This window comes from Setaria italica, chromosome II (assembly GCF_000263155.2).
Source record: "Setaria italica strain Yugu1 chromosome II, Setaria_italica_v2.0, whole genome shotgun sequence".
Taxonomy (NCBI): domain Eukaryota; kingdom Viridiplantae; phylum Streptophyta; class Magnoliopsida; order Poales; family Poaceae; genus Setaria; species Setaria italica.
The window spans coordinates 40,944,810-40,959,024 of record NC_028451.1 but is presented as its reverse complement, the minus strand read 5'-3'; positions in this window follow the sequence as shown (position 1 = coordinate 40,959,024).

Sequence of the window (14,215 nt, the reverse complement as noted above, 5' to 3'; positions counted from 1 at the left end):
TTAACAACATCTTGCTAGATCCCTTCCTCTGTGTCCAAACACCACCACCATTTACATAATAGGCTTACATTCATTTTCCTTATATCTTTTACCCTCAAACCACATCTCCTCTTGCTTTTGCACACAATTTCCCACCGGAAGAAGTTATATTTTCTTTTTTCACTATTTCCTCTCCAAAAGAACATTCTTCTTTGCTTGTCCAGTGCAGAAGAGGTAGTTTTTGACAATAAGTACATAGACATGTGATATATAAAAGAACTAAAAATGCTTGAATTTATAAGAGTGGTTCTCCCCGCAATCGACATGGTACTTCCCTTCCATATCACGAAGTTCTTTTTGTTTTTCTCTTCCAGAGGAAGCCAATCTTTAGCATGCAGTTTGCTAGGACTGATAGGAACACCTAAGTATCTTATTGGGAAACAACTAGTTTGATAATTAAATAACTCTGCATATTACATTTTTTGGTTTCATCACCTTGTATCAAGATCACCTCGCTTTTATCAAAGTTGATTTTTAACCCAGACATCATTTCATATAGGTATAACAAAAGTTTCATGTTTCTAGCTACTTCCTGATCATCTTTAAGACACACAATGGTGTCATCTGCATATTGCAGAATCGCGATGCCTTTTGGGATTAAATTACTTGCTAGACCTATGATCAGGTCAGCTGTTTGTGTTTTTTCTGACCATTCTTGCCAGGAAATTAGTTACAAAATTAAACAGCATAGGAGATAAAGGATCCCCTGTCTAACCTCTTTGTGGCTCACAAAGTAAGGTCCAGTTTTATCATTGATCTTTACACTCACCGTCCCTCCTTTAACTACTTTTTCAATCCAACTCCGCCAAGTATCATTGAAATCATACAACCTTAGGCATTCAAATAGAAAATCCCAATTAACTTTGTCATAATCCTTTTCAAAATCTAATATAAGAATCACACCCACTTCCCCTCTCCTTTTAGTTTCATGTATAACCTCATGTAAGGCCAACACCCTACTCATGATATTTCTCCCTTTGATAAAAGCAGATTGGGTCTTCAGAATTATTTTTTTGGCCACAAGCTCTAATCTTATGTTTAATGCTTTTGTTGCCCATTTGTATAGGTAATTCAACAGGCATATGGGCCTGTACCGTTGAATTCTTTCTGCATCCTGCACCTTTGGCAGCAGGGTTATAATCCCATAATTAAGCCTACTTACTTCTAGTCTCCCCTTGTGCAGGTCATCAAAAAGTTCAAGAATATCCTGTTTGATGAACTCCCAGCAAGTTTGATAGAATTCTACAGGAATTTTGTCTGGGCCAGCAGCCTTATTCCTTTCCATTTGGAATAGGGCCTCTTTTATCTCTGATTCAGAGAAAGGCCTAGATAACCACTCATTGTCTGCTTCACTAACCTTTTCACCCTCTTCCTACATATCTGGATTAATTGGAAAATTATTTCTAGGAGCTGTGCCAAAAAGACTTTTGTAGTATTCTATGGCATGTTTTAGCAAATTTTCATCTCCTTCTATTATGTTATCTCCATCCAGAAAGTTTATGATTGTATTTTTCCTTCTCCTTACATTAGTTATTCTGTGAAAGAACTTGGTATTGTTATCACCTTCATGCAACCATCTCCCATGGACTCAACTGAACTAGTATAGTTCCTCCTCTTCCAACATTTTAAGAACATTACCATGTATTTGCATTTTCCTGTGCATCTCATTCAAGCTTAACAGACCCGCTTCCTCCTGTTGCTCCAGCTTCAATAACTCCTCCTGTAGTTTGATCTTGACTTTCCTTTGTTCTCCTTTTTTATTGAAACCCCACCCCTTAAAGTATTGTTTGAATCTTTTCAATTTCATTTGAATTCTAGTCAATACTGAATCAACATGACATGGCTTTTCCCAAATTTGTTTAGCCGTGGGAAGAAAATCAGGGTGTTTCACCCATGATAGTTCAAATCTAAAATTAATATTCTTCATAGGAGTATTTATATTTTTAGTAAATATCAAAGGATTATTGTCAGAAACTTCCGTAGGAAGTTTATACACTAGAACTGTAGGGAAGATATCTTCCTAACTTTTATTCATCAGAATTCTGTCAAGTTTCTCTAGGGTAGGAGGCACCTGATTGTTAGACCAGGTGAATTTTCCACCTGACAGGTGTGTGTCAATCAATTCTTAGGTGGAAATTATAGAATTAACAATTCTAGAATATCTATTTACACCTTCTCGTTTGTTCTCTTCAGAGGTAAATCTAATTATATTGAAATCCCCTCCCACAATATATGGCTCTGTGTTTTTATCACAAAAATGTACCAATTCAACCAGGAATTCATCTTTATTTTCTTCCTAAGCGGCACCATACACATTTAGGAAATTCCATTTTTTTTCTTTTGTACTTTATCCCACAGATTTAGCTGCAGGATATATTTTCCTTCTAAGAAAGGTCCAACATCAAAGGCATCCAGATTAATCCCACTCAAGATACCACCAAACTTACCTCTAGATGGTACCCACTTCCACAAATAGCCTTGGTTGGGGTCAATTTGTCTAATGATTTGGTCATCGATATTAGCTTCCATGGTTTCCTGCAAGCTAATAAAATGGAAGTTGTGTTCTAGAATAAGATTTCTAATATATATAGAGACACCTTTTTTTATGCCTCTACAATTCCAAGCCTTTCATGATGGTAATTTCTTTTTAGATTTGTTTAGAGGGATAGGGGAGCAGGGTTTCCCTGTCCGCTAACCTTCCCTCCCATTTTTGAGGAAGGATTTTCCTTCCTCCCTTTTGTTTTTCTCTATTTTTTTACCAAATAAACTAAGCCTGTTGAGTACTTTCCTATTTCTTTTTGAGGGAGCTATAGTGAAATCATCAATTTTAGATGGTTCATCTTCCCACTCCAGGAGATTCTCATTTATGTTAGTCTCTGTTTATGAGGTTTCATGATCAGGAGTTTCCTGATCAACCTGATTCAAGGTGCTCAGCTGTTTCTTATTTAGAGACATTCAAGCATTTTCTAGTTCTCTAAGCATATCCACAGATGCAAATTCATTATTCTCAATAACAACACCAATCAAAGAAGATCTATTAATTAACTCATCATCATCAAGGATAGAAAAGGAGTTAGAGTTTACTATTTTCATACCTTCCAAGTTTCTCTTCTTGTTAATTCCCTTTAGAAGACCCGCTTCACCTGTAGCACTGGTTTCCTGTAATATTTCACTAGCTCTTCTCTCCACCCTCGCTTCCCGCATCTTGTCATAGTGATTCACCAATTTCTTCATATTCAAGTCAGCGTCTATCTCGCAGTTTTCCACCACTTCATTGTTAGTGTTATTAGCCCCCTCTTCCATTAATTCAGATATCACCATAGAAGTCTTTGTATTTTCTCTATCAAGTACGATTTGATTTGTCATGTTTGCATCTTATTCATACTCACATCTCCCCAACCATTGATTCCCTCTGTTTTTAGAGGATTACCCTCCCAGAGTTTTATTCATTTAGGCTACGAAATCTTCACTGCTATCGATTTCATCACCACAGGCACCTACTTCAAGATCGTTGCTTGGTTCATATGTTGTTGCTGGAATTATCTCTCCTTCTTGGTCTCTCATATCTTTTGGATCACCTTTGTCATTGTGGGTCTCCATTCTTTTTGCTACTGCCTCCTTGGCACTATTGATTTTGCCTGGAGTAGATATAAGCAGATCTCTACCAGTATTGGATACATATCCTCCCCCCTACTATCTCTAGTGGTTGCAGTCGCAAAGGATTTAATATTGATACCTTTGCTTGACTGATCATTGCTATCTATTCTTGGTTTTTTGGGACTAGGTTGCCCTAAAAAGTCTTCCACTCTGATTACTGCTTTCTGCCCCTTTGGCTGGATGAGTTCCTGTCTTTCAAGCTCAATGAAGAAATCATAAAGATATAGACCCAGGGTACTTTCAGCTGACTCAGCCACCAGATTAATGTCTCTGCAAGCAATTTTTACTCTCACGTTGTTGTTGTCGTGAACTATATGGTGGAACTCCAAACCTAAGAATTTGTTTTCTAGCTTGCGTACTTCTAGACAATACGCATCCATGTTCTCCTTGTGGCGGTCCTACTCGTTGTTGACTTGATTGATCACCACTAGTAAGTCGCCGTAGACCAACAATCACTTTATTTCTAGCGAGGCTACCAGGCGGAGCCCGTGAAGAAGCACCTCGTTCTCAGCTTCATTGTTGGACACTTCCCAGAAGATTTGTATGACATACTTGAGTTATTCTCCTTTGGGAGATATCAAGAGTACTCTTGCGCGGTACCCTCGAACTTGAGTGATCCATCAAAATACATGACCCAATGCTCTAGACGCTCCGCTAGCATTGGTAGTTGATTCTCCCGCTACTCTGTCATGAAATCGACTAGGGCTTGGGACTTGATTGCAGTCCTTGATTTGAATTCCAAGGATAATACTCTAAGTTCTACTGCCCATTTGGATATTTTTCCTGTTGCATCTTGATTGTGGAGAATTTCTCCTAGGGGGAAGTCAGTAACAACAGAGATCATGTGCTCTTGGAAGTAATGTTGTAACTTGCACGAGATGAGCAATATCGCGTACAGTAGTTTCTGGACTGGCGGGTATCTAACCTTAGAATCTGACAACACCTCGCTGACGAAGTAAACGGGTCTTTGTACTTTGTATACATGGCCTAGTTCTGGTCTTTCAACCACGATTGTCGTGCTGACGACGTTAGTAGTTGCGGCGATGTAAAGCAGCAAATCTTCATTGGGGTTTGGCGTCGTGAGAACCAGTGGCTTTGATAGGAAGTCCTTTAATTGTTGTAGGGCTTGATCTGCCTCCTTGATCCACTGAAACTTGTCTTGCTGCTTGAGTAGTTTGAAGAAGGGTAGGCCCCGCTCTCCAAGCCTTGAGATTGATCTGTTGAGGGCTGCCATACATCCAGTCAGCTTCTCGACGTTCTTGATGCCTTATGGGGCATGCATGTCGGTGATGGTAGAGATCTTCTCGAGGTTAGCTTTAATGCCTCGGTGACTAATGATGAACCCGATTAGTTTCCGGAGAGCACGCTGAAGATGTACTTTGTTGGGTTGAGATTCCACTACAACTCTCGCAACCTTGCAAAAGTTTCCTGTAGATTCGCAATCAGGCCATCGAGATTTCTGGTCTTTACAATCGCGTCGTCCACGTATGCCTCCATGTTGCTGTGTAGCTGCTCCTTGAAGCACTCTTGAATTGCCCGTTGTAAGTAGCGCCTGTGTTCTTCAACCCGAAAGACACGGTTGTGTAGCAAAAAGCTCCACATAGGGTGATGAACACAGTCTTGATCTGGTCTTCCTCTTTGAGAGCTATCTAGTGATACCTCGAGTAGCAATCGAGGAAACAAAGGAGGACGCATCCAGCTGTGGAGCCGATGACTTAATCGATCATAGGGAGCCCGGAGGGATCCTTTGGACGGTGCTTGTTGAGGTCTGTGTAGTCGACACACATCCTCCACTCATTTTTTTTTCTTTCGCACTAGGACGGGATTGGCGAGCCACTCTATATGATAGACTTATTTTATGAAGCCCACCACGAGTAGTTTGTCCAACTCTTTCTTGATGACTTCCCTTTTGTCTTGGGTGAATCGTCGTAAGCGTTGTCTTTTTTGTGTAGCTTTTGAGTTCACGTTGAGTGGGTGCTCGATCAACTCCCTAGGCACCCCCAGCATGTCTGCTAGTTTTCACGTGAAGATGTCTCGATTGGTTCGGAGGAAGCTGATGAGCGCGCTTTCCTATTTAGGATCCAGCCCTGTGCCGATCAGGACTATTTTGGAGTTATCACCAGTCTTAAGATCAATGGCTTTGATGTCTACTTCACTTGCAGGCTTGACCTTGGTTGCCCCTGACTTCTTTTCTGGAATCTCGAGTTCTAATGAGGACAGCTTCTTGGATGCAGCGAAGGTTTGCATCATCAACTTTGGTAGTTGGGTAGTTGCTGCTAGCTCCAAAGCTTCTATGTCGTAAGTCTCCGCGCAGGGAGGGTACTCTCTTGGGTCCCGACATCTTGAGTACTAGGTACACGTAGTGCGGGATGGCCATGAATTTTGCCAATGATGGTGTTCCGAGGATAGCATGGTACGATGTTTCAAAGTCCGCTACCTCAAACCGAATGTAATCTGTCCGGTAGTGTTCTTTGGTCCCAAATGTAACTGGCAAAACCACCTGTCCGAGGGGAACAGCCGCGTTGCCCGGGACGATCCCATAGAACGGAGAGGTTGTTGGAGTGAGCATATCGGTGATGTCGAGCCCCATCTTCTTCTGTGTCTTGGCGAACAGTACATTAAGACCGCAACCGCCATCGATGAGTATTTTAGTAAGTCTAGAGCTAGTGACAACCAGGTCCAGGACGAGGGGATACCGTCCTAGGTTTGAGAAACTAGTCCATTTGTCCTTCCTGGAGAAGGTAATTGGCATCTCAGACCATTTGAGGAACGTTGGCGTTGCAGGTTCAATAGACATTATCTCTCGAAGAGTGAGCTTCTGGGACCCCTTAGTAGCAGTACCCGGGATTCCGCCGAAGATGATGTTGACGGTGTTGGATGGGTTCTGAAACTTGCCATTGTCACCATCATCTTTGTCATCCTTAGCCTTGCCCTTATCTTTGATGCTAGATGGCTCTGGCAGGTCCTTCATGATTCTTCGTAGACTGAAACAATCTATCGAAGAGTGCTTGTGATATGGGTGTCATGGGCACTGTTTGTTCATGAGCTTGTTGAATGAGGGCCTGTCTTGATTCTTGCCGCCACCTTTCTTGGATGACTGTGAAATTGCCACAACAGTATTGTCTAGCTTTTGCTTATGGTTGTGACCTCCCGAGTAGTTATTTCGGTTGTCATTGTTGGTGTGATCATTGCAGTTCTTGTCATTGCGTTGGTCATTGTTCTGATTGTTGTTGTTCTGGCCCTTGTTGCGATTGGACTCGAACCTTTCGATCTCCCTGTTTTCTTCATCTGCCCACGCTTATACCATGATGTTGAGAGATTTGACACCAGCGGGGCGCTTTCTACCGAAGTTTTGGAACATCCAGCGGTTGTGGAGACCGTTTTGGAAGCAATCAATAATGTCGAGCTCCGTGACATCCACAATTGTGGCCTTCTTGTCAAAAAATCAACGTAAGTAGCTTGCAGGGTCTTGCTTTCTTGTTGTTGAACTTGAGACAAGTCAATCATGTTGCTAGGATGCTACATTACTGTTGCGTAGTTGTTGGTGAACGCTACCTCGAGGTCCTGCCATGAATCGATGGAGTTCTTATCCAATGATTCAAGCCATGTGAGTGGCGCCGCCTCCATTCAGATGGGGAAGTAGATGACTTTGGTGTTGTTGTTTTCCCCAACTGCTTGTACTGACAGCAAGTTTGGATTGGGTCCTGCTTGCCATCGTACTTGGTGATACCCGGGGGTTTGAACTTTTCAGGTAGAGTTGTCCTCCTCACGCGTCTTGAGAAGTCAGTATCATCTCCTGGGTGTTTGACTTCTTGCTCACGCTCGCGGCGCCATTCGTTGATGATGGTACGGGCGTCGCGGCTGGCGTTGATCTTGTTGCGGAGGTCTTCTACTAGGCATTCAGGCTATGGGTTAGCCCCACGGTGGTCACGGCCTCCCGAGGGTCCTACCCAACTACAATTAGCTCCAGCTTGGCTTGGTCTGGTGCCTCCGAGTTGGCTTGGTCTGGATGGAGGGCCTCTAAGGCTGCCGTCATGTTGACTACGCTGGGATGGGGAGCGTTGGACCGACTGTATCGGATTTTATTGATCGAGTTGTTCGTACGCGAGTTTCGCCAGTTGAGCCAACTGTGTTGTTTACTTGTTCTAAGGCATTGCACGGGTGATAAGATCAATAGACGCAATGGTAGTTAGGGGAGTACGATGATGACACGTTTGAAGCTTCAAAGGTGTTATCCAGGTTCTGGATTGGTAAGTCCGCTACAAGGCAGCGACGGCGCTCTGCTCTTGTGGCATTTCTTGCTCGTCGTCAAGTTCTTTGAGCTTCGGTCTCTTCTCTGACAATGTTGGCGGTGAGTTTATCTTGCAAGACGCCATTCGGGTGACGCTCATGTCGCGGGTTTCTATCATGTTGCTCTTCTTCTTTGTCCTTTTGTCTAGTAATGACGGTGAAGAATTTTTGCTCTGGAGAATAGCTTCCCAAGCTTGAAGTGATGACCTCTATGGTGTCACATTCCTGTAGATGCGTGACAAAGGAGCTCGCTCCTGGTACAGGAGAGTGTCAAGGTAGGCGATGAGGCGTGAATCATCATTTTTAGCAAGAGCGGGTGACTTCATGTTGGGCCAGTAGACGAATATGCCTTGGGGAGTTGATGTGATTATCAGGCCTTGCTACGGACCTGATAAAGAAGTCTCCTTGTCGAGTTCGAGTATTAGTCAAGGTCCTTGATCGTATCTATATTGGATCGTGATCTAGACAGGGCAGCCTGATAACTAGTGGTCGTGTTGTGGAGTCCGAACGGGAATCAACTCGGGTGGTAGTTCGACTGGCACGATGGTTTATGTTCTGGCTCATGAAAGTCAATCCGACTGGCGGGAGAAGTCAAGTTGAACTCGAACTCGTCCCCCCAGCCACTAACTAGGTCAAAAATTGGAAGTTCGTCGAAATTATCGACGAGATCATCCAGAGTTTGGCGTTGGAGCTTCATGGTTTGCTGCTTTTTCTCTAGGGTCGACGCAACGTGGCGGTGGAAATTTCCAGCATCGTCTGCGATGCAAACTTAGGAGACGAAGACAAACGTCGTGCCTGCTTCGAACGCGACGATTGGCTTGATGATGACTTGTGCCATTGAGTTTGCTAGTGGATTCTCGGCGAGGCTCCCTACCTGGTGCGCCAGCTATCGGTGTTCAGACCCGACAACCTACCAGGGGGTGCCCGAGGTAGTGTTTTGGTTAGTGGGGTTCGTCGAGATCAGGAACTTGAAGGTAAATGCAGACACACGATTTAGATAGGTTCGGACCGCTGAATAGCGTAATATCCTACATCTTGTGTGTTGGTTGGATTGAATTGCTTTGGAGGGGGTCCCTGCCTCACCTTATATTGCCGGGGGTAGGGTTACAGGTCGGTTGGTTACAAGAATACTAATCAGATTTGACTAGATGAGTTCTACTCTTATTACTACGAGTATTTTCTCTAATACTCGACTAGTTCTTATCTTTCTATGTACGTCCTGCACCATAGTCTCCATGTCAGATGTGTCTCGGTGTCCAGTCTTATATTTAGGACTGTCCAAACCTTCTGGTGGGCTCATAAATGTATGTACAACAGCGTCCCCGTTAGAGATATCACCTATGCTTACTCTACCAGAAGTGCAGAATTCTGGTTTTTAGACCAATTACCCATACGATTAAGTGCTTTTAATTACTTGAGTCATCTGTTTGACTCCTCTGTAGTAGTTCAGAAGCTACACCTTACACCTTCATTTGGGATGGGAGATCCCAAAACTTTGTACTCTACTTTTATTATATTAATATAATCAAGTCCTTAATTATAAAAAAAAATCACAGTTCTGGGGTGTCCGTGAGCTTGTGTTGACTATAATTTTGTTGATTTCTCGTGCTTGGGAGTTCTTGGATTGGATGGATTTGATGCTCTCGCTTTGCTTGTTTCGGGAGCATTTACTGGATTTGACGAGAAGTTCGTCTGCCTGCTTGTTCTGCTGTTCGGGCTGGTTTTGGATGATTTCGTGTGGCCGTCGGCAGCGACTAGCTTGCTCGGGCATGGCGGTCGTGTGGACAGTGGGCGGCGGCAGCGGCCAGGCGCGGTCGGTGGTGCCCCATGCGGACCGCATGCAGCAAGCTAGGGGGTGACGATGGCGACCTGCAGCAACATGAACGCGTCTTGGGGCTGCAGGGCGTAGCCGTCGCGGTGCTGCGAGCACGTGTGCACGGTGGTGGGGCAGGGCGGGGGCTTGCAAGCTTCGGAGAGGGGCGACGATGGCCGGTTGGCTCGCCGCGGACATGTTAGCGAGGCTTCGCGCGTGGACTCAGCGGTGCGGGCGGCAAGCCACGGCGGCGGAAGGGCTGGGGTGAGGGTGGCGCGTGGGTTCCACTGATGGAAACGAGCGCTCGGCCCCAACACCTAAATAGTGATTTCTTCGGTCCTCGTTGCCCGTGTAGACCTGATTTCTCGGAAGAAACTCCTCGAGCTTTCCCTTGAGTCGCTGATATGTGGGCTCGGTCCCACACGTAAGTGACCCATCTGCATAAGCAAGTACTATAGAGGAACCACTTCCGATTTCTCGAGTAGTAAACCCATGTCATCAAAGTGAATAGCACACCTACTAGGAAGGTTGGGATTGGACTAATCAAGTGAATAGCACACCTATATTCAACAATCCACCTATTTTAGATACTTGAAAAAAAAATTACTACGTTAATGCTTGAAATTTTTCATTCAAAAAAATGCTTGAAATTTGTGTGGCATCGCTTATTTGTGGCATGGATTTAACACTAATCGTTTGGATGGAGAAGGATTTTGCAACACTTCGTCACTATATAGGAGTGAATTAGAAACTAATTTTTTTTTACTTTCTGTTTTAAATTGTAGGTCATTTTATTTTTTCTAAAAATATAGATTTTCATATTATTTTTTCTAAAAATATAGATTTTCATATGTAACGGAGGGAGTAGTATATAATTTTTTTTATATCTGGTAGGAATGTTGGATGCAGCACAGTAGCAGCCTAGCAGCAGCCTAGCAGGTGCCGTGCCGCGCACATATGTATAACCTTGCGACGATATATGTTGCTGTAGCAGCAGGATCCCTTATCTCACATCAGGTACTAGAGCCTAGTGCACGCGTCAACGTTGGCGTAGGATACTGGTAGGACCGTGCTACCACCCCGTTGGCCGCCGTAGCCTCATCGAGTATATAGTGACGTGACAAGTTGCAAGGAGGTAGTATAGTACACTCTACACTGTGCACTACTCTAAAAGCCACTAGACAAATATCTCCTAGCTGTTTTCTCCTCTCACCAAATGGCACCCCAAATGCCGAAAAATTCACTCGCGTGTTCGGTTGGGTGAAACTTGGCCGGATCTGGCTCCGCCGGGCTGTGAAACTTTTTGGCTGGTTGGTTGCCGCCTTTTGTTCTGGTGGGAGCACACACGAGATTTTCTGTTGGCCGTTCCCGACGCCGGAAGATTCAAAAAGGGCCCTGGCTTTTGGCGTGGCCGCGACGACGTGACAGACTGACGAGGCTGTGCGTGGCATCTCGCGCATCTGCATGCCGCACACAGCGGCGGCCACCATGGCTGGTTTCCCTGTGCCCGTGCCGCAACGGGGCATGCAGAACAGGAAGCCCCTGTCGTCGTTCATGGCCCAGCCGCGGCAGCATGAAGAATCTTCCGCCGTGCTCTTTCTCGAGCATGCATGGTAGGGTTCGAGTCTCCAGCGACGCATGCGGCATGCTCGTGGAAATGTTTGCTCGGGCTTATCCGACCGACAGCCGGCGATCACCTAAGTGCGGCCGTTCTTCCTCGACGCCCGCAAGGATGAAGGATGCTCACGTCGGCCCCGGCGCCGCCGACTGTGCGGTGGCCTCCGCGGCGTGTGTGCTCAGCCCAGCGTGCACGGCACAGCCGTTGTTGGCAGCTTCGACCTCCCGGTTCCCAGGCCACGCCGTGGGACCCGCGTGGCAGGGCAGACAGCGGGCCGGAAAGGTGACGCGACGGGCTCGCGCGGTCCCGCGGGCGTGCGTGGGGCCGCCGAGCCCGGGCCCGCACCGAGCTGTCAGGTTGCCGACCCGTCGCTGACGCCGTGGGCCCGCCCCCGTTCCCGTTGTCCCTCCTTTTCCACGGCACGCATGGGGAGTGGATCCTGTCTCGCGACCGACGTCGGCTATGCATGACGCATTTTTTTTCTTTCCGGCAACGCATGACGCATCGAGTGCGATTTTCTACGGTGTTGGTGCTGCTACGATGAACCAATCCAGTTTTTTTTTCTCTGGTACACAGACAGCACAGTACAATGCAAACATTGACACTATCGTAATTACATACTGGAAATTGTCCTCCCAAAAGATTTTGATCACATAGTCCTACAAGCTTCATTTTGGCCCGTCCAAGGCAGGCACCCGATTGGCTGAAGATTCCAACTAACAAAAAGGTTACTCCTGGAAACGGAGGTCACATGCCCATTTCATCGTACTGGCGCTGTCAAAAAAAAACACTGCCCGGCAAAATCATCACAGCATGATTAAATACGCAGGCCAACAAAAGTGAGGTTAAAAAAGGGGGCAAAGCAAAAGAGCAAAATCGTTAGCTCGCAACGGAACACAAGGCGTCGCGAGTTCCTTTCTGCCCGAAAGCTTACGCACTTTTTGGCCGGACTTGTGCTCGACCAGCAGCACACTCCAGTTGGACAGGTGGTTCATCTCTTGATCCGAGACCCGTTTTTTTTGCTTATAAGCTAAAATAATTTAGAGCTTCCCTACAGGAACTCCGATGCCTGCTTTCACGGTACAGTGTACATGTGCGAAATGTCACCGCAATGCGGGATCCACCACATCGCACGGACCCACTTGTCAGCGCCAGTGTTGGCCGTGCTTTAATTTGTTTAGTGCCCGTGGGACACAGATATATCAGCTAAAGTTTTATTTTGAGTGTTAGATTAGACGTATGAGCTAAAGCAACCGTACCGAACTGCAGCCTCCAGGAGAGCGTCCTCCTGACTTTAGCTCAAACGTCTAATCACATCATGAATGAAATCATGATTTTTTTTTTGAAATAATGAAAACTAATCTTTTAGCAGTAAATTAAATGCAGAGCCTTGGCTTAGCCAAGTAGAAAAACAACCTTCCATTCTCAACAAAAAATCTCGATTATTTTTGACCCGGAACTAAAGAGACTTTAGTCCGAGCCTAAATTTTGTAGTCCGTGGAGATACCTTTAGTCCCGGTTGATAACACCAACCGGGACTAAAGGTGATCTTTTAGTCCCGGTTGGTGTTACAAACCCAAACTAAAGCCTCCGAGAGCGTTACCAACCAAAACTAAAGGGTCCCCCATGAGTTACCGTAAAAGTATTGCATCCCTTACTCAGTCAGATGTGCTGTGTAGGTGAGATGGTAAGGAAGCTATATGCGAGGCTTGATATGGAGCTTTAGTCCCGGTTGAAAAAAATCAAGATATATGAGGTTTCCCAACCGGAACTAATGCTCGTTTTTCTACCAGTGTTAAAAATAGTTTAAATAAACTACCAAATGATTAAATTTTTAGAGTGACTACCAGAGGGTCAACAATGAAATCCTAAATGGTTACTACTTTAAAAAATGACGCAGTCATGTTTTGAATGCCTGGATTTTCATGGATTTATTTTGAGAAACAATAGGTCTTCATTTCTAAACGTCATGCATTTAAGAATAGAGTGAGTAGTTGCAAATTCCCACACTAGCTTTCTGGCATCTCACGAAACTAAAATAGTTAATTTCGTATTGATATCTAAAAAATTCCATACATATGAAATGGTTCTTAAACAAGATTTGCTTCATATTCTACAAATAAAATCACGTCAAATGGTCAGTTCAATTAAAAGAATGCCCCCTTTTTACCTAAAGGGGATTTTTATTTAGCCATTTGACCCACCACACAATTCGTAGGCATCAGGTCTGATTTCATTCCCAAGACACTAGCTAGCATTCTTTCATGCTGGTTCAAAATTTTGGGAAAATTATAGTGCTTACATACCTACTCACAGTCGATCATAATTCTCCAGTAGCATTTCTTTACGCCTGGTAGACGTTCTGGAAGATGCGGATGTATTATATAGTTTCTGTTTTGTGGTTACACGAAGACATGGAGCTTCAGCTTCTAGTTTGGTGAGCTAATCCTCCACACTAGCGAGCTTACTATAATGACCTAGCTAGACCATTGCATTGTGTACTTGCTACAAACAATTGGGCTGGTGGCATCTTCACTGCCTTTTTGTGCCCTGGATAAGGTCCTTCCAAAGTGCAGCCCTTTAATTTCCTTCCTGCGGATGCTTGATTAGCATGCTAATGTAATAGTGTTTGACACTTTTTAGTCAAACCTAACGTCATATAGTTTAATAAGTATCATAAACAAGATCAGCCACGGATGACACCCTCATCATACACTTTTGAGACATAGGTCAACTGGACATACAAGAAAAAAATAATACAATTGCACTGCTTTAATTTCTTGGTGTAGATTAGTAGT